Source organism: Dipodomys merriami, unplaced genomic scaffold (genome assembly GCF_024711535.1).
Source record: "Dipodomys merriami isolate MVZ:Mamm:240054 unplaced genomic scaffold, mDipMer1.0.p SCAF_6, whole genome shotgun sequence".
NCBI classification, from domain to species: Eukaryota; Metazoa; Chordata; class Mammalia; order Rodentia; family Heteromyidae; genus Dipodomys; species Dipodomys merriami.
In genome coordinates, this window is record NW_027206179.1 from 19,001,931 (window position 1) to 19,028,986 (window position 27,056).

Sequence of the window (27,056 nt, forward strand, 5' to 3'; positions counted from 1 at the left end):
TAATTACACGTTCATCTGTATTGCCACCTGCGGTGACGTGGGTCTGGAGGGAGGAGTGGCTACCTCCCTCTATGACCTACAAACTGTGCTTCACAATGAGAACCTGGCACTAGAATCTCCATAATTCAGTGTATGAATCAGGGAGGTGATCCAAACATCTCTTTGAGCTTAATGTTTGCTGATTTTTCGGTTGTAAAGTTTCTATGGGGCAGTCATCGCTTAATTTTTTTTTTCCTGGATTTTATCCATCTTTTGAAATTAGGTTGTATGCTTACAATTATTTTCCCTATTGCTCATCATTAAAAATACACATTAATTTTTCTTAATAGATCCTTTGCTCAAAACAGCCTTTCTGTGTTCCTAAAAGATAAAAATGATATTTTGACTGTGAGTCCTTGTAAACATTTCCAGCCAGTTTTTGAGTTGTCCTGATTCTGCTGATATATGCAAAGGAGCAGTACTTAATACTCTGCATCTTTTGTCTTGTTTCCATGGTATTTCCATGACATCGCTTTCTGCTGTAATTTCCCCCCTCTTTGTGTCCTGACTTCATTCTTCATTCAACTCCCAATAATAATTCTCTTCCTAAACTCCAGCCTTGAACTTGTGTTCTAGACTCTTAGCCCTTTAAGAGTTTCTTGATTTTTGCTATTCTCTCTAAGTAGATAATAGTCTAGCCTTCCTCTCTAAGGAGATCAAATTGTACATGGTTTCAGTTGATTACAGGACATTTTCTATCACAGTCAAATCATAAAAACAAATAATGGAGTCCAGGGCTCCTTTGAGATCACAGATGAGTTGTGACAGTGGAAGAGTAAGCATCTAGGGGATCAGAAGCACCAAGAAAGAAGGAAGAAAGGCAAAAACGGGACCAGAAGGGTCAGCTCAGCATACCGACTCACAGGATATATGTTTGTTATCCAGTTGTTTTCTTCTCTTGTAATCACAAACATCATGTATCCTCTTAAAGAAACATCAAAGCACAAGTTTCACTTGCCTTAATTTTACTACCTAAAATTTTAAATTTTTAAATGTATTTTTAATTGACACTAAGTTTTATAAATTCTGCTTATGAATTTTTAGTGAGTGTACTGCATTTTACCATATATATATACACACACATATATATACATATATACATATATACACACACACACACACATACATATATATATATTTACATATATGTGTGTGTATATTTTTTAACAAATCGCCCCTGGCTCAATGTCTAGCTGAAGAGTGACTTTTGAGAAATCCAGGTAATCTCTTTGTGTGTATGTGTGGTCATAGAGCTTGAACACAGGATCTAGATGCCTTCCCTGAGCTTTTGTGCTCAAGGCTGGAGTTCTATCACTTTAAGCCACAGCTCTACTACTACTGTTTTGTTAGGTGGTTAGTTGGAGATGAGAATCTCATTGGCCTTCCTGCCTGGGCTGCCTTTGAAATGCAATTCTCAGATCTCAGCTTCCTGAGTGGCTAAGGATTATAGGCATGAGCCACTAAGGCTTGGCCCAAGGAATCATTTTTGTGATCTGTGGAGAATCTTCCACTGAGTGGATCCTGAATGGCTAAGGCAGAGGAGGGACATTGTGACCCACTGAAAAGAAGACAGCTCCCCATCTCAGAAGATAAGAGCCTGGGGTTTATTTTTATCACCTCAACGACTGGCTATATTATTTCACATTTCAAGGTTTAAAAAATTCATCTATAAAACTAGGGGCCTTGGATTAGTCTTCCTATCATGTCTCTTCAGCTCTGCTTTTAGTAATTTTTAGTGCCTAGAGTTAATGTGTTAAGAATCGTTAGCTGCATGAATATCAAGTGATTCTGCTGGAAGGTAAAAACGTGCAACTCAGTGCATGAGAACTTTGAATCTGCAAAACACGCACTCTCCTTGCCCTGTCTCTCGCAGGCAGATGCTTCAATCAAGGAATGTCACTTTGCCAAATCGTTTGGTGCTTTTAGAGAAGAGACTTCGTGTAAGGGGAGAACGAAGTAAAGACCACAAAGGCTGAAACAACTTGTCTCAATGGTAGTGGGGAGAGACGTCCCGTCACAAGATGGGAGGGGTGTCCCATTGCTAGATTCTTTGCCATTTTCTTTGACTCAATTCAATGAATTATGTACCTATTCCACCAGTGATTTTAATCGCTTATAAACTCACACAACCTCTGATGATGATTTAGACACATTCTTTTAATAAAACGTCAAATTATAACAGGACTACTATGCTCAGGTAACAAAGTTGAGCTTTTTCCATCCTCTGCTTCCTATGTCATACCCCTTTCCTACCCTTTTTTTCTCACCCAGATATTCTAAGAAGCAGAGTTGAAATAGTCTACTAAAGCTAATAAGTGATATAAACCTCTAGAACAACAGTGTTAAGTATTTGCCTTGCAGACACTTATAGAGTATTTCAAAACAGAAATCATCGGTAGTAAGTGCAGATAGGTCTATGGGAGCGGTGCTGGCAGGGAATGTAATTCTCTGGGCTGTGTGTGATGGTTCATCACTTACTGATGGGAAGGAAAGGTACACAGAGGTCCAGAACCACCCTGGACTGAGTGTGCCAAGCATCATTTTGTCCTCTGTATATGCCAACTGCAAGTCTGCAACCTTGTACACATATGATGAGTGCTGGTGTGTGAGCAGGGAGATCTTACAGACATTGCATCATAGTCACTCAAATAAAGTCCAGCCTGGTGAAAATAATAACAAGTGAACACCGAAGTAAAATCAAAGCAAAAGAGAAAACCCAAACGGGGCTTTCAACGATGCTTTAGAAAACTGCTGCCCTTTAGATATTTCATGAGCACTTAGACGTGACAATTGATGACAGGCATTAGGGACCTTACTTGAGCAGGCAGATAGATGTTCGATTCAAATTGCTATAATTATTTTTATCTCCTGATTACTATAGCAGCACAGAGAAGTTATAGAAGAAAGATAGGTGTTTATGATGGCCTTGCAGTTTGATTAGCTATCTATTAATGTGTCATGCCTAATTACATAACAGAATTCATGACAGTCCCATAACTGCTTTTAATCATGTTGTGAATATACTGTAGCATGTAGCCATATTTCAAACAACTAGAAATTGACTCAGGGAGGCTTTGTGTTTCAAAAGGAATAGCAAGAGATAGAATTGTAAATTTAGTAAAATGTGTGTTTATTCGCTCATTTTTAACTTCACATGCTACTAATTTTATTTCCCACAGTTCCTATAAACTTCAAATCATAAAAGTGTATTACATAGGAAGTAAAATGAAAATTATACAGTTGTGATTTATGGATTTGTGACTAGTAGCAGATTATTTGATAGTCTGTTGGGGCCAAAACCAATTTATAATAACATTCCGGAAGTTGTTTAGGACACTATCAGATGCAAAGATCTCATTATTTTGTAAATATAAAGAATGAATTTTCATCCAGCTCATTAGCAAAAAGTCTTCTGAACTGAGACTCTTCAAAGGATACCATAAGAGTTAGAATGTGGATTTTCTAAGACCTTTGGTGTACAACCTATTTGAGACCAAATAAAAGAGGTATATGTCAATAATAATCCACTCATTTAATTTTCATACTTTAAAAATCATTTTGGACAGCATAGAAGGAAGTGGAAGGAGCCACACACTGAATAGCACACAGATCTTGTTGGAAAAATGGAGGAGGAAGGAAAAGGAATAGGCTGGAAAAATGGAGGAGGAAGGAAAAGGAATAGGCCGGACTCCATCATCCACAGGTGAGGACTGTTTATTGAGGAACTGCGAGGGCACAGACCTTCCCATGGGTTGGGACAGGAGCTGGGCTTTGATAGGAGGTCTGGGCAAGGAGGCAGAGGTTAATGAAAAAGACACCAGGCCAACGGAGGTGGGGCTTTCAGTTGGGCCCACAATGGGATGTTTACAGCAGAGTTTGGTGGATTGCCCGCCAGTAGCCAGCACCTCGAACAAGCTCATACGCATCTGGGATTTTGCCTGGCATCTCTACGGGTGTGGGACAATAGGGTGAGGATCAGTCCTTCATATTCCATCTTTAGGTTCATAAAATGATCGGGCCCAGAGGGGAGGGGCAAGTCCTTCAGATATCATCTAGAGTCAAACATTTACTAGACTTTTGAGTTATTCTGTCTCTTTTGCATAAACACACAGACCAAACCATTCAAAGCATCAGAAGCTCCTAAGGTCTTCACTAGGTGTATTCATGAGTGAGGGTAAGAAATAAAAGACTTGGTAATAGCTTTGCTTCCACATCCAGTGCGTGTTTTTATTTTCCTAACAAAATCTTTAAGAGCTTGTCTTTACTTATTTCTCTCCCTCATCATTTTCCTGCCTTCTCTGGTTTTAACTCAATATTCTCTAAAATCTCGTTTTCTGTCCTAGAATCCTCTAGGATTCTCAACTGTATTTTTTCTTTCTAAGAAGAAGAAGAACAACAAAACAACTCATAATGGTGGCACAATAATTGGCAATTTTACACCTATACTACTCCGCTGTCAAAAATCACCCTGGCATTTCATGCACCAGACGGTACATGAAAATGTTCCCATTCTCCCCCTCTCACGCCTTCCACCAGTTCTTACACCACACGCACCTCACAGATTATTGCTAAAAGTACTCTGAAGAAATTGGTATGTGTTAAATTATGATACAAAATGAAATATTTATTTTCCTTTCTTTCTTAATGTTTTTCATAGATGCAATGCCAACTATGAGTACCTCCAAAACATCTCTTTCAAAAGCTTCTTTTTAAATATGTCTTACAAAAATCTGTCTTTTTGTAACAAATTAGCTCAATGAGTGCTTGTCAACACTCTTTGTTCTTCACAAAGGATAAGCTAAATGCTGGTGATTCACACCTCTAATCCCAGCTGAGCACTGAAGGGTCCAGATTTGAAGCCATACCAGAGAGAAAAGTCCACAATTCTCTTTTCTCCAAGTAATCAGCAAAATGCTGAGCTGGAGGCATGGTTCAAGTAGTACAGCCCAAACTAGGAGCAAAGAAGCCTATATAAGGCATGAGGCCCTGAGTTCAAGCCCCAGTAATGGCACTAAATTAAAAAAGGGATAAATAATTAGTCTTGAAAAATACAGACTCCTACTTCGGTGATAGTTTTTGGTTGGTGATGCTTGTTCTTCTGTGAATTGAGATATTTTACTCTACGTTGTACTTGCCTGAAGAAGTCTGAGTAAGTGGTAACCTTGTTTTTCTGTGAAGTTTGTGTCTCTCTGATTTCTCTCAAGATTTATTTCTTGCCTTTGCTTTTCTGCAGGCTGAATATGGTATTGATAGGGGGAGACATTTTGTTCTTTATCCCACTTTCTGTTTTCTGAGCTTTCTGATCTATGGATTGTTGTTCTTCATTAATTTTGGAAAATTCTCAGCTAATTACACCATGTATTTCTTCTATTCATTCCTCCCTTCTCCTTTTGCTATCCTAATTATGTGTATGTGCACTTCTTGTAATTATCCAGCAATTTTGAATATGCTGTTGTTTGTTGTTGTTATTCATTTTTTCTTTGTTTTTCATAACCTTTTATTGATGTATTTTCCACCCAATTTTTTTGACAAGTTAAATTTTCTAATGAGCTTCCCAATAGGTACTCTTCATTTTTGTCTCCTTTCATCTATTAAAAATATCATTTCTAGTTCCTTTTTTTCCTTAGAATTTCCATTATTCTCTTTATATCCTCCCATCTATTCTTATGTCTTCCTCAATTTTTCCATTAAATCCTCCGCATATTAATCATAGTTACTTTAAATTCCTGATCTGATCATTTCAAGTTCTCTGTTGGATCTCAGTTCTGCATTTGTTTTTGATATTTCACACTGAGGTGTGTGTGTGTGTGTGTGTTACTTTCATTCTTTTCCTTTTAGTATACCTTATAATTTTTTGTTGAAAGTAGCTATGGTTTGTTGGGTAAAGGATTTGAAGTAGTTAGCCTTTGATAGTGAGTGTCTTGTTTACATTTCTAGCTAGGAGTGAGGCTGTCTTAGGGTTTAAAATGTCCTCTGTTGTCTTTGTACTGCCTCACAAATGTCTTCTTAAACAGGTTCTGAGGCTTGCAGCTCTTTCAGCTGCAGCCCTGGTCTTTGTACTGGAGGCCTGCCTTTGTGGTGTTAAGGTCTCCTCTGTGGAGTATGCTTTTAGCCCTGCAATTGGCCTGTAGCCCTGTGATTGGACAGCCTCTGCTCTGGTCATGTTACCTTTGCCAGTGCTCTGAGCAATCTGAGTGCCTGGAATCCCCTTTTATCGAAAGCTACAAGTGTGAAACAGAAGCCATGAACCATGTATTATTGGTCATCGGATCTTCACAATCTGGATTTGATTTTAACCATTTTCTCTGGTTAGAATGTTATTTGAAGTTGATCTATGATGCTACCCTCTTCCATTTCCATGATGAAAATGGCCTAAGTCAGAATTCCAAGAAGACTTAGGGCATCCCACATCCCAGACTCACCTCGTGTGGCAGAAGTAGTCAAAGTCAACTGCTTCTCAGACAACTTTGAGTGATAAGCACACAGTTGTTAGTATAGAGGAAGAGTTATAATTGACAACTTAATTAGAAGCAAGAGTAAGCATTTATATTTTGTAATAGCTGCTCATATTCAATTGCTAGAAATTATTAAAATTTCCATCTTCTCTTTCTTAAAATATAGGCTTATGCCACTCACCTGCAAATCAAGTATGTAATTCAGGGATGACACACACGTATAGTTTAACTTTTACCACGCTCTGCTCAATCAGTTTGGAATGATTGCCTGTAGTGGTTCTGAACTCAAGAATTGTGAGGCTGAAAGTGGCACTTTCTTTGCTCCTTTTGGGGTAGAAAAGCCGCATGTACTCATGCTATTCAGCCACACTCTGACTAAGACCATCGTTTGTGAAATGTGAACAAACATTGGAGAGAGTTTCCTCTTGGTGTCCTAAGCCTGAATACATGATGTTTGATGAGCACCACAGCTCATATGATTTTGACATGTTATTCTCAACTGAGTTGTTGACAAAAATATTTGGAAGGATTGGTGAGACATGGCTCTCTTAGGGGTAATTTATGAATCTTACAGTGAAGCTAGCTTGCCTATGAGATGAGTTATAGGAAGAACTTGGCGAGAAGTTAGAGCGAGAAGTCCCCAGTGAAATAACTACAGGATGATATCCAAAAGGATGAAAGCAGAGGATACAGTCAGAGACTTAATTAGTCAAGTAGGAGCTGCCATCTAGAAAACCCAGTGAAGCTCATGAGTGTAATTATGGGAAAAGCCATAATGTGAGAATGCCCATTTGCCCAGCAGGTTGACTAAAACATTTGTTAATTAAAATATTACTGACTCAATGAAGCTAATTGATATATTTTTATATGACAATTATATGTATATGCATCTGAACAAAAATGCATTCATGTCTATGTGACAGTCTGGGAATATGTAATTTATGAAAAAGTATAGCTATGGAACTTCATTGATCCATCAGTTATTTCTAAGCAACTGAGAAAATAGTCCCTGTGAAATTGATTACAAATAGTCAAACATTGATGGTATAGAAAAGAACATATTATGACCTAGGGAACTAAATTTATATAATCATTTTTTATAATCAATATAGGATTCTCTATAATTTCAAAAAAGCTAGTACTCACATATAATTGTTTTGTGTACAGGAGATGAACTTGGGCCACTTGCCAATTTAATTTCTAAAATGGACCTTTTAATAAGTCCATAAGGCATGTGCCACTGGCACATGCCTATAATCCTAACTACTCAGAAGGCAGGGATCTGATGATTGCAGTTCAAAGCCAGCCCAGGCAGGAAAGTCCATGAGACTCTTAACTCCAATAAACCTCTCAGAAAACTGGCACTGTGGCTCAAGTGGTAGAACGCTGAAGAGCTGAGGGACAGCACCCAGGCCCAGAGTTCAGGCCCCACAAATAAATAAAATAAATAATATATATATATAAACATCTAATAATATGAGGTTTAAACATTTAATAAAATGAGATTTACCATACTTATATATCCCCAACAGAGAGGGCTATAAATTATTTGATTGGTTTAAAGACCAACAATTATCTCAAGCATTTACAACTTCTGGGAAAAAGTACATCTAGATGAAATTTGTGATTATTGAAAGGTTCTTTGTAAATTATTGTAATACCAGATGAATGGAAGGACTGAGAAAGCCTGGCAAGAGTTATCTAGGAGGTCTCTCTCAAGCAATTAGTGCCAATTTAGGCCTTGCTTAATTGTGGAAGTCAGAGCCAATATAATACATCAGATACACAAAAGCAGGGGTGCTTATTATCAAAGTTTGAAGTGTTCAGGTCTGCGTTGTCTCCCTCAGAAGTATTTATTTTTGTTGAATGTATAGGAAAAAGTTAATCCATTTAGCCTGGTCCATGAATTAGCTTCCTCCTCCTCCTCCTCTTCCATCCCTCCTCTTCTTCCTTTGCCTCCTCTTTGTCCTCCCTCTTTGGCTCTCTACCACTTGCGTTAGGTATTTTTCAGATAAAGTCTCACTTTCTACTGGGGCTGGTCTATAAAGCAATCCTCCTTTTTTTTTTTTCACCTGAGATGACGGGTAGGTGTTGCTGTGCCCAGCCATTGTGCTTTCCTGTAAGCTTGGGATGTCTACCACCTTCTCTGGCCAGTGGTTAAAGTGGAGTCTCATAATACTTTATGCCTGTGCAGGCCTGGAACCACAATCCCCATATCTCTTTCTCCCAAGTAGCTAGGATTTAGAGAGGTCACCACACCAGAATTTCTGCTTTTCTTTTCTGATGACCAGCTACTATCTTGTGCTCCATCGTGGTTATTACTGCCTGTCTCTCCTCCTGGCTATGGTTTCCGTCTCTGTAGTTTGGCTTTCCTCTTAGTTATTTTGTTCATTAATACCAGGAGTAATTGCAGTTGATTTAATCACCACTTTTTTCACAGTTTTGCCCTAACTATCTAAAATCATGGTTTATCTGTTCTAATAACTTAGAATTTTGTCACCTTTCTAAGTCTAAATACATCAGTCTATGCCTTTTCATATGTACTTTAATGTCTCCAAGAAATTTGCTTGTGGCTTATTATAGAAAAAATACTCTTTCTACACGTTTCAGTTATGATCCTAGAGCAGAAATAAAAATATGCTGGGCGCTGGTGGCTCATACCTGTAATGCTAGCTATTCAAGGGACTGAGGTCCAGAGGATTTGAAGAAAAGTCTGCTAGGCTCCATCTGCAGAACAACCCACAGCATGTAGGCTAGACATGTGGCTCAAGAGGTTGTGTGCATGTCAAACCAAGTGAGCATAGGTTCCTGAGAGAAAGACTAGGAGACCACTGAAATCATTTGCCTGGAAATCTGAAAAGATGACATTGGCATTTAGTAAAATAAATATTTAGAATTTTTTTGATTTTTGGAAAGAGAATGTGCCGAGTCTAGTTTTAGACAAGTTTGATGTCTGTTACATGTTCAATAAAATTTTTTCAGAATCCAGGTGGATAGTGGATGCATTTTCTGAATTTATCTCAAAGATATTTTGATTCTAAGCTTACAGATAAATTGTCTTTATCAAAATATATTCCAACATTCATATTAACTGTTTCTAGAAATCCAGGAAAGAAAGTACTAACAATGAGACCACATTTATTGGATCCATTGTTTCTAGATTTTATTTGACCTAGAACATTCTTTTCCATTGGGATTTCTATAAACATGAAACCAAACATTTATTTCTTTTTTGTTGTTGTTGGTTCTGGGGCTTGAACTCTGGGCCTGGGCGCTGTCCCTCAGCTCTTCAGTTCTACCACTTGAGCCACAATGCCACTTCCAGCTTATTTTCTGCTTATGCGGTACTGAGGAATCAAACCTAGGGCCTCATGCATGCGAGGCAAGCACTCTACCACTGAGCCACGTTCCCAGCCTGAAACAAAACACTGATATTTCATGGAGTACAGCCTGAAATAAGTCCATATAGATTGTTACCAATTCTAGTAAACAGATATAAAATCAGAATATAAGAAAGGATTGAACTATTACTTTATAGATCTTCTATAAGTATGGTCATGAAGTAGAATGGACCAGCAGAAAACATGTTCTTTATTTTTATTTTTTTCAGAGAAGGAAGCAATGGAGAAACAAGCTATAAAATGTATCCATTATTGTTAGTAGGGGAAAATCTTCATGGAAAGTTTAGAAATAGGAACAAAGTGTAATCATGACTGTGCTTTCCCCAGTTAATAGTGATGTTATTCTGGTAATAGAACCAAGTGATAGCCAGCTTGAAAAAAATAATTCTCAAATGGACGTTTGTTTTTTTTTTCCTCCTAAGCAAAGGTACTTTCTTAGACTTGAAATTGGACTTTTCTCTGTTTCCTCTGTCATCTATGTACTACTAAATGAGTCAATAAGAATCAAGGAAGAACCTAAGCATCTGTAGCCATGAAGTATTTTCCAAATCTTGCAGGCTTAGCAGAAAGAGTGAAAATGGCAAGCTGATTTACATAGACATTTGAATGAAACTTTGGAGAAAATGAGAACTCAGTATGACATTTTACTTTAAAATATCTAAGCAGCATCAAAATCTCCAAATAGAAGCGTATGCAGCTTATAGTTTGAGTACTTATTATCATCAGCTGAATATTAATGACTGTTAAAATGGCTACACATAGCATGTCATAGGTTTTGTTTGCAGTGGCACAATGAGGCAGGGAGGAAGATGAAAACTACACATTTTCAGGTTTCTTTGTACGAACAACACATTTATTTTTCAACAAAGAAAAAGCTATTTCTCTGGTAGCTGTTCTCCCTCCATGAAGGACAGACCTAATGCATTAGAGATGTGCCATCTATGATTAATGCGAACGGTTCAGTGAAACCCAGCAAGACACGGAAATAATGAGATTTTTCTGCATTTTAGGAATGCAATCATCTTAACACATGGCCCACAGGATATTTTAATGTATGCGTTAATTTGTTTTTAATTTTTAAGTTACTTAACATGATAACATAAATGGGTTCTGAGAAAATAATGGGAAAAAAAACCCATATACATCTCATTCTTTCCTAAATAGAAATCCCCTACACAGCTGGGACTTCAATCAGTTTATTCAATTATTCTAATTTAGGACATGCAAAAAAATTGAGGACTACCTCTGTATTTGAGGCAGCCATCTAGGGGTAAATCTCTGTAGAAGTTGATGGAAGGGAGAATGTGTTTTCGAAAGCAAATTCTGAAATAACATTGATGGTAGCACACTACTGCAAGTCTTGAATCTATTTCTAGTTCTTAGGTCACTTATGACAATAAATATGGATTATTGGTGTAACCACTTTTTACATTTTGAGTGTTTGCCTTTCCTAATCCTACAAGATCCCAGGGTTTAAGCCATAGGCTAAAAAATATTATATAAATTTAGATTTTTAAAAAACAACACTTCTGTGCCTTTCTAGCTCTAGGTTTTCCAGATTCTCTGGTGCTGCCTACATAGATTTAATTGTAATATTTTCATAACTCAGGACTGCTTTCTCCAAGACATTACTTTTTTCTTAAAATTTTATGAACATTTGTCTTTAATACAATTTTGTCATACCGATTTATCTTCAGTTCGAGTGTGTATCTTTGAAGGACACAAATTCAATCTCCTTAAATGGGAGCACTGCATTCTGTAAGAGTTGATTTTTGGGAGACTGAAAAAAAAATCATGTATGCTAACATTGGTTAAATCACAGTACAATAATTTGGAGCTGAATAAATCTCTTCTTCCAGTAGCTTTTAACATCGCAGTTGGAAATGAGTTTTGGTAAACACATTTGATTCATTTATATTTCAGTGACTTTCAGAGAAGTGTAATTTCATAGTTTTACCCCTATTATTGAGCAAACTGAAAACCAGATAAAGCACAGCTTAAAAAAATTATCTTTAAGTAGTTGTACAAAGAAGTTCCCATTCTACAAAACAGTATATGAGTACAAAGTGTCTGACAACATTGTTACCTATCTCTCTTAACCCATCTCTTCTCTCACTTTTTTCTTTAATTAAGATGAGGTGATTACATAAATTTCACATATTTCACAGTATTGTGGACTAGTGATATTTAGAGTCACAAACACATTCTAACTTTCACAAGGCAAATTGCCATTATCATGGTCTATACAGTTTGTGAATTCTATGAGCTTCAACAATACAAGTTATTTTTTCCATATCAGGTGGTTTACATTTCTTTCCTTCAAAGCATAGCTTTTTAAAAAAGAAAGCTTTGTAAGTTTTGGGATGATCTGATAGGTAGATAGATAGATAGATAGATAGATAGATAGATAGATAGATAGATAGATAGGATCTCAATATAGATACAGATAGATATAATTTTTAAAAAATTGATGTTTGAACTCAAGAAGTTTGAACTTCTTTGAGACTGGGCTCAAGGATCTTATTCCTAGCACAGAGAGTATTGTAAATCTTGAAGATTTGCTGGCAATTACTGTTCAGAAGTTGACCAAAAGCTTGAAATTCAAGTGTCTGGGGTTAAAAATATTCAAAGAATGGACCATGTCTCCAAAGTAGTTCAATGTTCAGTGGAACTTCTTATCATCCTAATTTAAAGACACAAACTTCACCTTGTATAATCATAGGTTAATTCTGTTTTCAGGAAAATTGAAAGATGACATTGAGTTGGAGGAATATAGGAATGAGTACACCAGATTCTGGGCAGTAAGTAGCTGCACACATCATTTATTTTTATTCTAACAGCCCTGAAAAACAGGTTGTTTACTTATAAATGCAAAGTAAATACAAAAGAACCACTGTGATCAACTATTATCATTAATCAATTGGTATGTTTTTGAGGGGCACCTGGGTTAATTATATCCATGAGAATTTTTAAACAAGAGCTTCATGCATAGTTGGATATAATTGCATTAGAGCAAATCAGGTGTATTATAGCTCTTAAATACAGTCAACCCCTTCATACCTTTAAGTTCTACATCTGCAGATTTGACTGATTGAAATAAAAAAGCTTGCATCTGTATTGAAAACATAAAGACTATTTGTGTGTGTATGTGTGTATGTGTGTGTGTGTGTTTGTGTGTGTCCAAGCTTGCGCATGCATACAGTCATATTGGGGCTTGAACTCAGGGCCTTGGTGCTGAACCTGAGTTATTTTGCTCAAGGCTAACACTCTTACTACATGAGCCATAGGTCCATTTTCAACATCTTGGTTGTTAATTGGATACAACAGTGCCATGGACTTTCCTTTCCAGACTGGCTTCAAATTGAGATCCTCAGATCTCAGTCCCCTGAGTAGGTAGAATTACAGGCACGAGCCACTGATGCCCAGCCACTGCAAACTTAAGACATTTTTAGCATTTCCCAAACAATAGAACATATCAGCCATTAATGTAATATTTATATAGTAGTAAATGTTTGAGTAGCCTGGAAATGATTTTAAACATATGAGAAAAGATGTCTAGGTTATTTGTTAAAAAAAAAAAAAACAAAACCGCTGGGAAGGTGGCTAAGTGGTAGAGCGCTTGCCTTGCATGCATGAGGCCCTGGGTTCCATTCCTCAGCACCACATAAGCAAAAATCAAAAAGCCGAAGTAGCGCTGTGGCTCAAGTAGTAGAGTGCTAGCCTTGAGCTGAAGAGCTGAGGGACAGCACCCAGGCCCAGAGTTCAGGCCCCATGACTGCCCCCCCAAAAAAGACCAAAACCCCAAAAACATGCCATATAGATGCAATTTTGCATCCATAGATCCCCCCCCCCCGTCTTTGGAGAACCTGGCTCCAATCTGCGAGAAATGTTAAGGGAGAACTCTACTCTGCTTGTGCAGGGGAAGACATTCTTGTTTTGCCATCGGCTTAGCTGGAAGTCTGACTGGGGTAAAATAATTCAGGTGCTTTAGTCTACTGCATATTTACTCAAGTCAGGATAGTTTGATCAGACACTAAGAAAGGTTTGATTTTGTCTTTCTATTCTCTGGGAAAAGGAAGACAACAATAAAAGATAGTTTTAAAACTCTGAAATTTCTTTTCTTTTTTTTTAAATTGGACTTTGTATCTCTACAGCACAGTTCCTTACATTTTGTCTGAGATCTGCCATGAATAGCTCCCAGACATGTTTAAAATGCAAATTTACACTTTTAGGTAGAATATGAGTTGTTGTGATACATTGTTAAAGAATATGCTGCAAGCTAGAAATGCATATAGGAGATGTGGACTTTTGATTAATCACTTTGCAGGGTGGCAGAGTATGTGAGCACTTATTCCAACATTTCAGCCCATTCAAACCCCTGCTTGAAATTCTCTTTTATTATTCTATCCTGAGCTGTAGCACAGTGGAAAAAAATATGTCATAGTACCAAATCTCAATATTTAGAGCATTCATTTAAATTCCAAAATCATCAAATTCTTTTAGCTTACACCTGTTGAATTAAATTGCAAAGTCATAAATTAAAAAAAAATCTTAATAGTAAATATGTATTCAAGGTATCCATTCACATGGACAGGGCAAAATTACATTGATGTACTGATGTATTGTGTGGCCTCTTTGTTTTTGGATGCCAGATTTTATAATCATTACTAACCATTGAAATTAGAAGAACTCCATAGTAGTTCCCAGTAATCTGTAACTCTGTGAACGCACGGGACATGGAAGAACTCCAGACGACATGCTATATTCTTCCATGCTTTTCTGTTTTGCTTGCAATTGCTCTCAAAGGAAGCTAAAATGACCATGGACCCTACCTCTATTGAGCCTCAGGCAGCTACTTCAAAAATTGGCTAGTTGGTCTAATGTCTTTGCCATATCCTTCTGGCCACTTGGCCAATGAGAAGCTAGTTTGTGTTTCCTCAGCCCCCTTTTGGCCCACACTTTTGAAGACTTTCTAATCATCACTGGACTTCTGAAGACCATAATTTGAACTTAGTTTTGGAATCAATGGTTTTCTTTTTATCTCACACCTTGACATGATTTTTAGTTCATCCTCCTATGGTGTTCATGTTCTGATCTTTTTCCATCCAGTGTTCTTACAGTTTTTGCTTGTTTTACTAGGCCCATGTTGAATTTTTTTAACTCTTTCTATTGTTATCTTTAGTCCATGTACACTGCTATAACAATAGGCCAGAGTCTGCAGTAGTTTATAAATAACAGAAGCTTATTTAGATTATTCTAGAGGCTAGGAAGTCCCGTATCAAGGCCCTCACAAATTATCCTATCTCCAAATACCATCCTATTGGTAATTAATTTTCAGCATGTAGATCAGGGGACACACATCCATCCAAGACTCCAGCACATATCCTGAACAGGTTAGTTTCACAACACATCTTTGTTGTTACCTAATCTTTGTTGACATTTATCAGAAGATTTAAAGAAGATTCCATGATGATTGCAGCAAATATATTGGAAAATATTGGCACTCTCCAAAAGAAGTGGTTATTTCCAAATGCCCCCCCCTGTTTTTTTCCTTCTTTTTCTCTATCTCCCTCCCTCTATTTCTCCCTCCCTCCCTCTGCAAAGTAGAGAGGCTAATGCCTGTTTTGAAGTTTGTATTGGAAAATTTACTGGAAAAAGAGAGTAAGTCATGTATATCTTTGCCCTTTACAGGAGAATTAAAGGATAGAGTGAGACAGAGTCAATGTTCGCCTCACTCTCTTATTTATCAAATACGAATAATACTTAACATTGCTCTAGGTACTTAACACATATGAATGTGTTTAATTTCCACAACCACCCCTACAAAATAAGTCTTATTAGATTTCCTATCTCCACATTCAAAAAAACAGAGTTTCTCAATAGTTAAGTGTCTTAATGAAGGCTGTGCAGCAGCTGGACATTTTCTGAAGTGGCAGCATTGGGCCCAGTGGGCAGGCAATGGGTTTGCGTGCAGGCTTTCCTCTGGGCTGTACATTTCTCCTTGTTCAGTGCCTAGGGAAGCAGAGTTTAAACCAACAAGATTTCTCGTATGGAGATTTGCTGGTGCGTTGGTTCGAGACTTCCTCTTTTACTCTCTGCTCTGAAATTGTCCTTAGGAATTTCATCACACACTGGCCATTGCCCAGAAAGTCTCTGACAATGTGACAAGATTGACCAGGACTTCCCATACTTGTAAGGAATGAATTATTTTCCTCTTCCACTAGAGGTACTGATGTCCTTCAGTACCTCACTATCCTTGTTAACCTGACCAGAGATAATATATGCATTTTCACATCTGGCATTTACACCTGGCATTTACTAGAATTAGCATTGTTTTTGATGAATACCTAATGAATTCAGATGATGTTATCAGCACAGTAATATGAGAGGCCTTCCTATTTGGTTTTGTATGTATCTGATTTTAAGGCTTAGAAAACCCATTTGGTAGTTAATTTGAAAGCTAGCCTTCATTTTTTAAACATATTATGCAAATAACTTTTTTTTTTAATCATTTGCGTTGGCCTTTTATAGCACTGGCAGAAATGTCTTTGATACCAGCCTCCTCCCCCTCCCCCAAAGTGCTATTTAGTGGCACTACAAGCTCCACGGAGTTCCGATTCAAATCAGAAGTTAGAGAAAGATGCCAGCTCTACTAATGCAAATGAAACAGAGACAATAAGAACAGTATGATTACGATAGGCTAGAAATGTCAGGAAAATGCCATATCAAAATATCCCTGCTCTACACAGATTAGGGGTAAGTGGAAAGCTTCATTAGCAAGACAAGGGCAGCAAGGAGATTGTGCTTTGAAAGTGCAACTCAATTAGAAGAGATTTGTCTGCTACAGTCGGAAGGTTGTGCTGAACAGAATACTTTAAAAGCACCAAAAGAATCCTGCTTTTGTTCACCTTTTAAAATTTCCCACTTTTTTCCTGCTTGCAAGAGGTGTAAGTAGGTTAAACATGGAACCTACAAAGATGAAGTTATTATTCCATAAGCTGGCTTGGCAGATTTTTCTCTCAAAGGAAAATTTTAATTCACTATTGTCTTCTATCCTGTTGGGGAAATTGTATTCTAATCTTTTTACATTGCCAACTGGGTTGTTTTACATTGTTGAAATTTCCAGTAATCTGATGTTTATCTGATCTTATGATTTGGTAGACAGACAAGTTACATAAAAAGTAAACTCAGAACTGATATAAATATGAATCTATTGCCATAAATATACACTGTATTCAGGGAACATTGTGGTTGTGGTTGTTTTCTTACTGTCCCCCTGCTGTCTATGATGGAGATGCTGTCTCAAGAGTAGCTTGGCTTTCATTTGTAAGTCTGCTGCCATTGCTGACTAAATTTACTAGGATTATTGGCTCTCTTCTCCGTATCTGAGAGCAAAAGATGCAGCTATGTTGTTATCTTGTTGGTGTTTGTTGATTTGGGTTGTTTTTTTAATCAAAAGAAGAAAGAAAAAAGAGAAACTTATGGGACCTTTCTTTGATGTATTTGTCCCCTTTATCAAGGAATGGAGTAATGATTTAAGTTCAGGCAAAAAGACAATCTGAGATCAATTATCCAACCTTAAGTTAAATTTTTTTATTGTAAAGGTGATGTACATACAGAGGGATTACAGTTACAGATGTAAGGCATGTAAATGTAAGGTATATATGTGTTACCCCCTTCCTCATTTTCTCCCACTTCTCCCCTCCCCCAACTCCCTTCCTTCTCCAAGTTGTAAAGTTTATTTCCAAGAGGGTGTCTAATGAGTATTGCTGTTGCATTGATTTATCCTTTGTCCCGCTGTTTCTGTGATTCCCCCTTCCCTTCAGCAAATCAGATAAACTTATATACAAGATGAAGGGTACAGAAATATCAAACACTGACAACAAGGCATAAACCAAAGGAAAAAGAAAGGAAGAAAAAAAGAAATAACTGCAAACAGCACATTATAAAGAACTTTCGTTTCCATTTCTTGGAGTTCATTTTGATAAACTTCATTTTATATGGTCATATGCACTTAGCTATTGAGCTATTGTTATCCACTGATAATAATATCTTAGACATGTTCTGGTTATCACAAATGAGGGAATCCATGTGGCCATGTTTCTTTGGGTCTGGCTTCCTTCGCTTAATATGATTTTTTTCTAAGTCTGTCCATTTTCTTATGGATGGGCTGGTGTCATTCTTTCTGATGGAAGTGTAGAATTCCATTATGTAGATAGACTACATTTTCTTGATCCATGCATCTCCTGAGGGGCATTTTGGGTTGGTTCCATATCCTAGCTATGGTGAATAATGCTGCAATGCGCATGCCAACCTTCATTGTTGCATCACAGAGAGGAAAGGGTGGAATGGTAACCAGGAAACAATTGTTTTGTTCACTGAAACTCAGAAGTATAACATGTTCGCAAATAGACAATTCTCATCTTGTCTGTGTTAGGTTTTTAAAAAGAGGTAGGCGAGTAAGAACCGCACCAGCATGCACGTGGTATTCAGATAAGGGGTAGGTTTATTCAGTAGACCTGCTGGGACCAGGCAAGGTTGGCACTCCACGTGGCTGGGAAAGGCCTGGGAATGAGAGAGAGCTGGGAAGAGAGGAAAGAGAGAGAAAAGAGCAGAGAGAGGGGTAAGAACAGTAGCACTCACGTGGTATTCAGGTAAGGGGTAGACCTGCTGGGACCAGGCAAGGTTGGCACTCCATGTGGCTGGGAAAGAGAGAGAGCAAGAGGGCAAGAAAAGAGCAGCAAGAGCTAGAAACGAACAGAGAGAGAAAAAGGGAGGGAGTCTGGGCCTGAGCTAGCCCTTATGTAGGGTATGGGTGGGGAAAGGTGTGGCCACATCAAATTCAGATGTGACCTCAGCGGATGCAGATGTGACCTCTTCCAGGTGTCCCAGTTGCCTAGGTAACGCAGGTACTGGGTGGAGACTTTGCTGCGAGGAGGGTGGAGTCTGCTCGCCATCCAGGAGCGGACCTTACAGTCTGTGGTGATAGACACCAGGGTGGTGGGTCGGCTTTAGGGAGGAGGGGAGGAGTGAACGGAAGGGGACATATTGGAATTCTCATGGGATGTTGCTACCCTTTAACTTCCTGATCTGGTCAGTAGTCAGGTAGATCTGTATTTGCAATTTGAATACCTTTCTGTACTCATTATTCTTCCATGAGTATAAACCTCAACAGAATAGAAAAGATGACTTATATGAAGTGTACTGAGTATACTCGGGGTTCACTCTAGGTCCTGAGGTTTCCCAAAGTGCTTCCACAAACCCACTGCGATGCAGGACAGAGCAGCATGCAGCATCTGCAGATCAGATGTTAAATCTAGCTAGGGTAATTAACAGCAACCACACCATCTTCGCTTCAGACATACCTTATCTTTGTCAATCTATGTTTTGCTGTTGATGTTAGCTGCAAGAACTATAATAAAAATCTTTGTACTGCAGGAAAAATTAATGATGAAGAGGAGAACAGGGTGTTTAGTGTCTAATTGGACTCCAAAGTTTACAAAATTGTACAGGACTCAATGGAAGCCAAAGACCCTTAGAAATTGTGGTATCAATGGATGAAATAAAACTATAGTCAAATTCCCTTTGTCTGCTAAATAGTTAGGGCATCAATGCCTATTAAGCTGTGAGGACATAATTATTTAATGAATATGATTGCTATGTATGTTTTGGCCTCGATGTAGTGTAAAAGCTATTGAGATACGTAAAGGGTAGGAATAACAGGATTGTAGTATTTGGGGCCTGTCAGTTACATTCCAATGGTTGGTTGACTCCTCTACAATAAGGTCAGCAAATTAATGCTCTATGAAAAATGGAAAGTCATGTTCCAAAGTGAAAGACTACATACATGCACTTGGTAAGCATGTTTTGTCATTACTGAGGCTAAAGTCATGATGAAGGTATGATTTGTCTTTACGAAGCTACAATGTGTACTAGACAGATCTAAACCAGAGTTAAATAATGAGGGCAGCAGGTGGAGGCTGATATAATGGAGTTTTTTGTTTAAGTGTAATAAGAACCGAGGAACAAAGAATAGTTTCTGAATAAAGGAAGACAATTAAAGGTGATGTTTCAGGTACCGGGGATCTCACCAGACCAAAGATGGGTTTGAATGCACTGAGTTGGAGAGAAGAGCCTAGTGATGGGGCAGGGCGGAGAGAGGTCAGGTCCCTGGGGAGGAGTGAGCTACAGTTCAGAGAGAGGCAAGGTAGTGACAAGATCCTGGAGTACAGCTAGCCCATGATGGGGTTGATGTTCATCATTGTTTAGGGAAATATTTATTATTATTTTCTGGACATTGGGCTTGAGTCTACAGCTAAGGGTTTACATGGAACCAGCTGAGTGAGTCACCAGACAGAGAAAACACCCCCAATACATCCTTCTTCCCATTGTCCCTTCTCATCTGTTATTTTTCTCTTCACCTTTCAGCTCCCCCTATTAAGTCCTTAGCTTAGGTTTATTTTTGTGACACATGTATTTCTCAGCATTTATCCCAAGGAGTTTGGTTATTTTATCTTTCCTACTCAATGAAAAATTCTCTTATTTCTTCTAGCATGGGCCTATACACGTATATTCATTTGGAGGAATTTATTGCATAGTTATGGGATCTTGGGCATTATCCAAAGGAACATTAGAGGGGTACTGCAAACTGTTCACCAGTTGTTGTTGCATTTTAACTGATGTTCTGATTGTAGTTGAACTCTGTGAGTCAGGAAGTCTTTGTGCATAGGTCTATCATAGATGGCCAGGTAAGGCCTGGAGACCATTATTTCAACAGGGATCATTCCTACAGAGTGTGATGGAATGGTAGGTAGAACCTGGTCTCAACTCTGTAGAGGAGGAGGGGCATGTTTTATTAGGGCAACACATTAAAAATGCCATGATAGGACATCATTAATAAATACAGAGATTCTTCTACAACTTTGAGAATTTGACAAGGACTTGCTTGATCATTTCTAGATTCCCTGCATTTCTTCACTCTGTAGAAGATGCTACAACCTAAAATACATTAGGAAGACTGACATAGTAGTTAAACTTCAGGACTGTCAGAAATACAACAGTCAATTACCATAACAGGTGAAACACATGTTTTACTAATAAGTAAGAATAAAAAATTTAGGCCTTAAAGCTAAAGCTAGCCAATGAACGACAACCACCATTAAATGGAGACTTCTTTATCAAACATAAAAGGGGAGTAAAATAACTTCTGAGGTGTAGAATAAGTCAAGTTGTATTACTTCATAAAATATGTAGCTTTGTAGATGGTGTGAAATTTTTCCTTTGAAAATGTGGATGTATTTTATTTAAAGGTATAAGAACATTTCCATGGTGATAACTTCAGTAGGAAGAAGATAACTTAAAAAAAACACTCCAGTGTATCATTAAGTCTTGTTTTATGTCGAACCAGCTGGTTCAATTATTTTCTCAAGAATTTTAAACCCACAGAAATAAAGTAAAAATAAAGTGCATTTTCAAATGCACTTTTCAATGACAAAACATTCTTTCTCAGAGCCTAAGAGGACTATGTAGCTTTAAAAATACTGAAATGAACTACAACTTAATTTTGCACAGAGAATTTCTGTATAGCCCATTAGGTAATTGGAGACATCACTGAATAGCACTATAAAGTCAATATTATTTTCTCATCTAGGATTCTAGGAACCATAGATTCAATTAATCTAAAATGTCACTTGAGAGATCTTCTAGACAGAACAAATTACAAGATAATCTCAAAAAATGTTTTCATGCATAGAACAAAATATATTGTGATAGGGTTCAGAATATAGCTCAGTGCTAAACTACGTGCTTAGCATGTGTAAGACCTAGGATTCGATCCTCAGCTCTAGAAACATATGTCTAGAGAAATGAACTAATCTTAAACACACACTGGGAAAGAATTAAATTGAAGAAATATTTTCTGTTCTACTAAGGCTTTGAAATTAAGGATTTGAATTCAAGGTCTAGATCACCAGTATGTTATCTCTAGTACAAGTTGACAAATACATCTTAAAATGGTTGTAGGAATATAATGTGCATAGTGATGTGAGAAACGAAGAACCATATTTCTTTCTCACAGGATTCTTCAAGCAATTCCCTTGTCTTCTTATTCCTTCACTTCATTGAAAAAACATTTAGAGCTCACCAAGAACCTTCAGAGTCAGGAGTGTTTGGGATTTACCTGTGATTACTCAGAGAAGAAAAACTAAACTACCCTAGTCCAGACTCATAAGCATAGATGAAGTTGTTTAGTTGTTTGTTGGCACCCTGGCGTCTTACGAGCACCAGCTATGAAGTGGTAGTGGTAGTCAGGAAACTGAGGTAGTGCATCTCTGCACAAAGCAGGTGTGAGGAATGTTTTGAAGACATAGGTCCTTAGCTAATTTCTTTTTATTTATTTATTTTTATTTTTAATTTAATTTAATTTTATTTTTTATTGTAAAAATACTGTACAGAGGGGTTACAATTACATGGGCAAGATAATGAGTACATTTCTTATCAAGCATTGTAGCCTCCTCCTTTGTTTCCCCTTCCCATCCCTTCCCATCCTCTCCCCACCCCCCCACGCAATCCTCCCGCCACCCCCCACCAAAGTTGTAAAGTTCATTTTCAACATAACGACTTGTACATATCTTGTTGCAATGGGTCCACCTGTATCCCCATTTAAACGATTTGTTTTTTCCCTTTTCCTCCACAAATTTTACCGACATGAAATACAGTGAAAGCAGGGGTTATACTGTGGGGGAGGGACATACAAAGCAACAAAGAAATAATCTTATAAATGTGTTAGAAACAATCAAATGAAAGAAAAAAAAACATTTGAATACATATCTTAGGGTTCATTTCCCTAACATCACCTTATCTGACCTTTTCTGCTTGACTCAGACATATACCAGATATTGCAAATAAGAGAAAGCATGGTAAATAATCTGCAATAAACATAGTTGTACTGGTAGCTTTAGTGTAGTCTTGTTTGTAAGCATTTGGGTAAATGCCCAAAAGTGGGATTGCTGGGTCATAGAGGAGCTCTATGTGGAGTCTTTTGAGGAACCTCCATACTGCTTTCCAAAGTGGTTGAACAAGATTACACTCCCACCAACAATGCAGTAAGGTTCCCTTCTGTCCACATCCCCTCCAGCATCTGTTGTTATTAGAGTTCTTGATTATAGCCATTCTAACTGGAGTGAGGTAGTATCTCAATGTTGTTTTGATTTGCATTTCTTTTATGGCTAGGGAGATTGAGCATTTCTTCATGTGTCTATTGGCCATCCTTTCCTCTTCAGAGAAGTTTCTCTTTAAGTCTTTAGCCCACTTATTTATTGGGCAGTTGTTTCTTTGAAGCTTTTTTGTTGGTAGATTTAATTTTTTGAGTTCCAGCTATATTTTAGATATGAGACCCTTGTCCATTATATGGCTAGTGAAGATCTTCTCCCAATCCGTGGGCTTTCTATTGATCTTGCTAGCTATGTCATTTGCCATGCAGAAGCTCTGCAATTTCATGCAATCCCATTTGTCAACCTTTCTTTGATTTGTTGTGTTTCTGGATCTCTATTAAGAAAATTTCGGCGTATGCCAAGGAGACCTAGGGTTTCTCCTATTCCATCTTGTAATGTTTTCAGAGTGTCTGCTTTGACTCTGAGGTCTTTGATCCATTTGGAGTTGATTCTGGTGCAGGGTGATATATAAGGATCTAGTTTTAGTTTTCTGCAAGTAGTTAACCAATTTTGCCAGCACCATTTACTGAAGAGGCTGTCTTTGTTCCATTCTATTGTTTTAGCTCCCTTATTGAAGATTAGATGGCTATAGGTCTATAGGTTCATTTCTGGGTTTTCAATTCTATTCCATTGGTCCTGAGGTCTGTTCTTGTGCCAGTACCAAGCTGTTTTGATTACTATAGCTTTATAGTAGAGTTTGAAATTTGGTATTGATATTCCTCCAGCACTATTCTTTCTGTTGAGGATCGTTTTTGCTATTCGGGGTCTATTATTGTTCCATATGAATTTTTGGATTGCCTCTTCTATTTCCTTGAAGAATGAGGTTGGAATTTTGATAGGTATCGCATTGAATTTGTAGATAGCGTTGGGAAGTATTGCCATTTTCACGATGTTGATCTTTCCAATCCAGGAGCATTGGAGTTTTTGCCACTTTCTAAGTTCTGTTTTGATTTCCTTTTTCAAGTTTTTAAAGTTTTCATCATAGAGGTCCTTCACTTCTTTGGTTAAGTTAATTCCTAAGTATTTTATTTTTTGTGGGGCTATTACGAATGGAGTTGCTTTTCTAATTTCAGCCACACTTTTCTCATTGTTGGTATACAGAAAAGCCATTGATTTTGAGGGTTAATTTTATACCCTGCTACTTTGCCAAAGTTTTGAATCAGCTTGGGTAATTTGGGAGTGGAGTCTATGGGATTCTTACAAGATCATGTCATCTGCAAAGAGGGGGAGTTTTACTTCTTCTTTCCCTATTTGGATCCCCTTTATGTTTGCATCTTGTCTTATTGCTGTAGCTAGGCATTCTAATACTATATTGAAGAGAAATGGAGAGAGTGGACATCCTTGACTTGTTCCTGAGTTAAGAGGAAATGGCTTTAGTTTTTCACCATTAAGTATAATGCTGGCTGTAGGTTTGTCATATACAGACTTTATTGTAGTGAGGAGGTCGTTAGCTAATTTCTTATACCCTCCTCTCTTTCGGCAGTCTCCTGATCTTTGAACCTGAGTCTGTGTGAACCTCAGGCTCTAGGCACTCCTTTCCTTTAGAATCATAAGTTGAAATTATAGATGAAATAATGACTAAAACAAAAAACAAACAAAAATTAAAAATAAAAACACCTGGCTACACAAACTCCCTTAACTCAGTCAGTCCCCAGTACCACAGAGAGAAAAGAAAGCAACCCATGTGAGAGTACCCTTCCTTTTTTGGATCCATGATCAGTTCAAACAGTGCCCAGATCCAAAGCAGTCTGCTGATGGAGTGAACCATTGAAGAACAAATGAAAGAGGAATAAAGGAATTATGGGAGAGAACATGGATTAATATCTACATGTCATGGGATATTTGTAAATACAAAATTGTAGATACCTTGGGCTGCTGAATTGTCCTACACCCTTGTATTTGAGATAGTAATTAAAAACTGTGTCTAGTAACCATCCTAAACAAAAATGATTTTGTACACTCAACAGTAAAAATGCTTATTGCTATTTGATAATCTAAAAAATCTCTTTCAGAATCCTTAACAAGGTTATGAGGACATACTTAATAAAATAGATATAGCTGTTATATCACTATTTCACCTTTATTCACTTACATTAATCCATCTTCATTTCTGAGACAATGTTTGTCACTTAATGCTGTACATTCACTTGTTTGAGTAAGAGATTGGTTGTAGAATGCAATCAATTACAGTTTTCCCTCTGAGTCATCTATCTTAACTAGTAAGATGGAATTCTCTTAAATATCACCTTAAAGCATTAGAAAGAAGATCGCTACAAATTCACAAAGGGTTAACCCAGTGACTCATTTTCATTGCAGTGGTAGATAAGGGACCAATGCTGGAAAAGAAAATGCTATCTTGTGTCACCAGGATGCTAACACCATCCCCCTGTTCGATCTCATCCGTATTCTTGTGTTGGATTTTTCTCTTTCAAATTAGGCAGCAGGAATTTATTGGGCTTTTCATGTGTCCAAGACACATGGTAGGTTTTGTGGAGTATCCACATATGATACAAAGGTATCACAAAGCCCAGAGGCTGTTCACTATGATAGGGTCTAAAACACAGGGGCATTAAAACAAATATAACTGGTGTTACAGTAACATCAGTTTGGAACAGGCTATAAAAAGAGAATGATTAAAGAACAGATTTTCTTACTCAAGTCTAGTTTCCATTGTTTTCCTCACTGAGATTTGTGCAAATTGTTCTTGAGAAGAAACAAGAATTTTCCCATTTTGTGTAAATATCCCTACCACATGACCTAGGAACAATCTTGCTTTGCTTGTGCTGTAGGAACTAATGTTTGTATAGACTTAGTTTGACAATTTCCCCTTCACCATAATCAGAAGGAAATCTATGCACAGAGTCAGGCAAATGTGGAACAGCAGTTTTGAAGTTGGTGTTTGCAAGGATTATAAGGTTAAAAGTGACTTTTAATCTTTCAGATTCAATAAGTACCCCACCCTTACACATCCTTTCCAGTCAAACGTGGGAGACTAAGTGTTAAGGTTCATTCTCACTGACCCCTTGCCCGAGGCCACACAAGGTGTTCAGCTAGAAAGGATCCTAGCCAAAGCTACAATGGCACTCACCTGATCTCTTTTCCACAGAGCTGAGAGTTGCACCATTGGATGCATTCTTGGCCTTCTTATTAAAAGAATGGGTTAGGTAGCTGTGGATGCAACTTTACACTAACAAACTGATGTTTTCCTTTGATAGAGTAATTTTCATAGATATTCCATTGATTTTTTTTCTTATTTGATCAGGAACCCCGCTGCAACTTAACACATCTTGGTATCTCTAGATTCTTCATCCTGGTCACAGTTTGGGTAGTTTTTTTTTTTTTTAACAAAAAATAAGCAAAAAGAAAACCACATGGTGTACAGGTTCTAAAGACTAAGAAATCCAAAGCCAAGCGTTTTGCAAAACCATTAAGCATGTGGGGACAATCCTGGCTTTTTTCCTAGATTCTGGTGGTGGTGACTGATCATCGCAACTCTCACTGTTGCTTGTCTTGTAAAGCATCACTCCAGTTTCTGTCTTCATCTTGCATGTGTCTTCTCCTAACATGCATGGTAGCCTGCACCCAGATTTCCCCTTTGTGTAAGGACAGTGGGCTAGAGCCACATCCATGACTCATTTCACCTCACGCTGTCCTCCGTAAAGACCCAGCTTCCTCAAAGGACACATTTTGAGGTAATGAGATTTAAAATTTTAGTGTATTTTGAGAGGACACGATTCTAGTGATAATCATCTTGTTACCCTTCATTCTTCTGTGGCTATATTGCAGTATTAAAAACAAAAATCCATACAGGCAGTAACAGAAAGATGGGTTGTAGTGGTACTCTGTGATACTCTGGCTGACTCCTGATGGAAGATGAAAGCACCCACCACTGTTTTCCAGCATGCTGCTTTTCTTGAAAGATATTAGGATTGGACTATGATGAATGGAGG

General features: G+C 37.7%; 1 protein-coding gene across 7 annotated transcripts in view; it reads left to right on the plus strand.

The window, feature by feature from the left end:
• Fgf14 (fibroblast growth factor 14) overlaps positions 1-27,056 on the plus strand; it is a 530,980-nt gene that overhangs the window by 294,500 nt on the left and 209,424 nt on the right. Inside the window, exon 1 of one of the 7 annotated variants that reach the window (XM_070002662.1) lies at positions 12,634-12,696. The exons of the other annotated variants lie outside the window; for them this stretch is intronic. The gene's annotated coding sequence lies outside the window, so the exon portion shown is untranslated. Of the gene's footprint in view, positions 1-12,633; positions 12,697-27,056 lie in introns of those variants that run through there. 7 annotated transcript variants of the gene reach the window in all.